Source organism: Tupaia chinensis, unplaced genomic scaffold (assembly GCF_000334495.1).
Source record: "Tupaia chinensis unplaced genomic scaffold, TupChi_1.0 Scaffold145870_1, whole genome shotgun sequence".
NCBI classification, from domain to species: Eukaryota; Metazoa; Chordata; class Mammalia; order Scandentia; family Tupaiidae; genus Tupaia; species Tupaia belangeri.
Genome location: NW_006205727.1, coordinates 240,049 through 244,689, shown reverse-complemented (window position 1 = coordinate 244,689; position 4,641 = coordinate 240,049). Strand labels below are relative to the sequence as shown.

The 4,641-nt window shown below is 44.4% G+C and overlaps 1 protein-coding gene across 8 annotated transcripts in view; it reads left to right on the top strand.

Annotated features, from left to right (window-relative positions):
• The window catches only part of PRICKLE1 (prickle planar cell polarity protein 1), a 147,094-nt gene that overhangs the window by 118,812 nt on the left and 23,641 nt on the right, over positions 1-4,641 (top strand). The gene's annotated exons all lie outside the window — the stretch shown is intronic.

Below are 4,641 nucleotides of genomic sequence, written 5' to 3'. Positions count from 1 at the left end.
TGGCGCCTGCTCTAAGGTGTCCCTGCTCCGGCTGCGGGGACAGCTGGCTCTGCGACCCCAACAGCCGCCACTCGCAGCCTTATCTAGAACTGGGCCGCAGAATTTTCCGAGGAAGGATGCCATCCCTGCGTCCCGCTTTCTAGCCCGACTTTGAAAAGCTGGGCTTTCACATTCGTCTGTGTCGGTATAAACCAGGCTGTGTGTGGAATTTGTTTTTACAATTCGAGTCTTGTGACTTCTCAAGCACTTTATTGAAGTGTTTTCTCTGGAAACTTGTTTCAAATGAGGGCTGTGAGTTTCACAAAGAGGAGTGTTGTTCAGGAGCCAACAGGTGACGGGGTGAAACCTGAGTCTGTGTGTACATTGGAGTCAAGTCTGGCTGCCGTTTCCTCGGGCTGCCGTGGAACACAGAAAATCAGAAAATCAGTAGGAGACTGACGGGAACACGATTTTGAGAAAATATCTGCGTCCCCTATCGTGGGAAATAATTAGCTCGAGAACTGTGCCTCGCTCGGTGCGCCTCCTACCAAGGCATGCTTTTTGGATTTGGTCTGTATAGACCAGTTGGCTGCCAAATAACCTGACCCTAGAAGCGTCGCTCTGGCAAAGGACCAGGCTTTGCCATCATGTTTCCTGCTTTTGTTAAGCAGTCTGTTACTGTCGTGGAATGTATTGATGCATGAAATTAGAATGCTTTGAACGAGTTCCACGTTTCCTCTTGGAAAAATGGATCATTCCTTGGCCATTGGGTGGGACTTGACAGCCCACTCAGCTGTTGGGAATTAGGCGAGTTGGATGGAGGTGTACTTGGAAAATCAGAAAAGAGCTAAGGACAAGTGGCCTCCTGCCACAAATTGCTGGTATGAAGTTCTTTTATCAGAGGAATGTTGTGAAAGCAGTATCTTTTGGTAGTAGCTTCATAATACTTTTATTTTCCAGTATAAGTGAAATTGAATTGGACTCTGTTGGTCACAGCTTTTGTTTAAGCAACAATAGGCCTTGGCTGCTCTTGGTGTGTGTGAAAACTGTAAACAGGTTACAGTCTCGGGGCTCTTTCCTGGACTAGTTAGATCTTGAGTATAGTCACTTTTTACCTTTTGGCTTGATTTCAGCTTTCCGTTAGGATGTCGTGAAGATGGAAATGTGTTTGTAAGGGTTAAGTGTTGTATATTTGTGTGTGTTGAAAGGACTGGAAGTGTTACAGGTTTTCGTACTACCACATCAGTCCTGTAGTTAAGTTTCATTTACCTGCATATTCGGCTTGGAAGAATTAGGGTCACTTTTGAATGGAGAACCTGTGATCTGTATCTTCTATGCACCAAAGCCTTGTAAACAAGCCTTTAACAAAGAAGTTGTTAAATAGTTTGTGGCCCACAGGGTGGCACTTAGCAGCAGGGGACACCTAGGGAATGTTAGCCTAACGGACTTCACAAATCAGTATCTCTTCAGAGTTTTTGGTGATCAAAGGGTTTCTAACTTCCCTGGGCATGTTCACACCAGAAAGGCTTTTTTTTTATTGGGGGGGTGGCTGTGATGCCATGGCAGTCTTCACATAGGAGCTAATGCACAGTTCCCTTGCAAAAAGTTCTTGTAATTAGGGATATGACCTTAGACGTCATATTCAATGGCAGACACTGAAGATTATTCTGTTTTCTATTTGCACGATTTTGATTTGATTTGGTGACTTGGACAAGAAAATGATGAGTAATAAGAATCATACCAGAGCTGACGTCCAGTAACTGCCTCTGATGAACTGATTGAACTCATTCTCCTAAACTCCCCCAAACCCCACTTCCTCCTTAGTTGCCCTATAGTTTTTATGTATTGGCATGTCATCTTTCAATCACCCAATACTAGAAACTATACCTTTGATACAGTTTTTTTTTTTTTTTTAAAAAAAAGAATTATTTTACTTAACTTTATTTATTTAAATGTGGCCAGAGTGAGAGAGAGAGAAAGTGAAAAAGCAAGCCACCAGGTCTGGGACTCAAACCACAGTTGGCAATGTGGAAATTCATTGGCCTTAACCATCACTCCACCTGCTGGCCCCTTGATTCAGTTTTCTGCTTTCTCATTAATTCCTTTTTTTTTCCCTTCTCAAGCCACCATGTCTAGGCTTTTGCAGTCACTGTGAGCTAATACCTGTCCCCTGTCCTCCCCTACCTTTCCTGATCATCCCTATCATATTAATCTTCATCTTTTTTTTTTTGAAAGGTTTTTGCTATAGGGCACGTGCACTCGCCAGGAAGACAGAGAGAGACAGAGAGACAGAAAGCGAGAAATCACCCCCTGGGGGATGACCATGCTGCAATCCCTTCTCCTCTCGGGATCTTGGGCACGCACACACACGCACCCGGCATGAGTTTAAGCCACCAGTCCAGGATTCCAACCGTGGTCAACTACATGGGAGTCCAGCGACATAGTCATTACGCTAACTGCTGGTCCCAATCTTCTTAAAGACCAGAAATACTTGTTGTACTCTCTACTGAGTGCTTTTTGTTCTTTCTCATTGCCTATAGAGTCAAATCCAAACACTTCTGTCTGACACGAACAGGTTTTGAAAATCTGATTCATGGGAACCAGCAGTTAGCGTAATGGCTATGTCTCTGGACTTCCACATAGTCGACCACGGTTTGCGTCCCAGACCCAGTGGCTTAAAACTCACGCCAGGCGCATGTGTGTGCATGCCCAAGATCCCGAGAGGAGAATGGAGGAGAAGGGATTGCGGCATGACCATCCCCCCTGGGGGGTGATTTCTCGTTTTCTGTCTCTCTGTCTGTCTCTGTCTGTCTGGCGAGCGCACGCGCCCTATAGCAAAAACCTCTCAAAAAAAAATCTGATTCAGATATCATTGCCATCTATTGACAATGCTTCTTTGAAAGAATCTTTTAACAAAACGGTCTATTCTTCACTGCTTCTTAGCCTTCTTAGACTATTCTGACTTGCTAAACTCTTTTTTCCTTTAAAAAATTTTTTTTTGCTATAGGCACATACACCTGCCAGAGAGAGAAAAGGGAACGTGAGAAATCACCCCAGAGGGGAAATGTCCATACCTCAGTCCCTTCTCCTCCATTCTCCTCTTGGAATTTTGGGCACGCATGCACACACACCTAGCATGATTTTCAAGCCACTGGGTCCAGGACTCTTACCGTGAACTTGGCCATATATCTAGCCACTTTAACTTCCATGCCACCTGCTACCCCATGGCATACTAAACTCTTTAGGGGAAGATAGTCAAGGCTCATTTACGTATATGTCAGAGCCAAAGTAACATGCTTTAGCTATCAATACAGTGTGCAAACCGGTAGGAAAAAAGTGAACAAAATATACAAAACAATAAACTGCTTTTTCGTTTGACTTGCACCTACATATCCTGTGCATTCGGTTCACCAGTGATTATTGTGCTTATTGAGGAATGCATACTTTTAAGCAAACTTTTTCAAAGGGTAATTGCCTAATGTATATAGGATATTGGAAGCAGCAGATTTCTAAAGGGAAAGACTACTTAAGAAGAAGCAGAAGTAAAGAAATCAAAACACCGTGAGAGCGGAAAGAAGCACACCTACAGAAAGCCTGTCATCCTCATGATTTTGGGGTGGGGGGCCATGGAGTAGGGGACAACAGCTTTCCGTTGTATGATAATCCTAAGTATCCAGTTCTAGTGAGGACCTGGGTTCCAGCTCATACCCAGCAAGTTGGCTGGATTCAAGCTCTTGCTTATTGAACCTTGAATCCAGTATTCTTCTGCTGTCTTCAAAATGAAAACAAATGATTGGGACCAGCAGTTAGCGTAATGGCTATGTCGCTCGATTCCCACGTAGTCGACCGTGCTTCATGTCCCGGACCCGGTGGCTTAAAACTCACGCTGGGCGCGTGTGCGTGCGTGCCCAGGATCCCGAGAGGAGAATGGAGGAGAAGGGATTGCAGCGTGACCATCCCCCCTGGGGGGTGCTTTCTCGCTTTCTGTCTCTCTGTCTCTCTCTATCTGTCTGGCGAGCGCCCGCGCCCTCTAGCGAAAAACCTCTCAAAAAAAGAAAACAAATGATCATCCAAAGCCAAATCACATATAATTTACACACATACCACCATTAAAGAAAGCAAGGAAATGTATAGTGGAATTTGGAAACATTCTTATCTCTGTGCCTACATTTTTTTTTAAACTTCTGACTTTTAATGAAGTGAATGTCAATTGCTTTTTTTTTTTTATAACTATAAGGCTTGTGTGCATTGGAGAGACAGAAAGCCAGAAATCACCCCCCGGGGGGATGTCCCTTCTCCATTCTTCTCTTGTGATCTTGGGCACGTACGCCCACATGCCCAGCGTGAGTTTCAAGCTGCCAGGTCTGGAACTCAAACCACAGTCAGCTATGTCAGAGTCCAGTGATGTAACCATTACAGTATCTACTGGTCCCAAAAGTAAATTGCTTTTTAAAAAAATTAATTAATCTGGGGCCAGCAGTGGCATAGTAGGGAGCTGGATCTTACATGACTGACTGTGTGGTTCCAGGCTACTACCTGTGGCTTGAAAAACACACTAGAAACATGTGGATGTATGTCCAAAATCCTGAAAGAGTAAGAGAAGGGATTGCAGCATTGCCATCCTCCTCCTCCCTGGGGAGTGCTTTCTCATTCCTTCTCTCT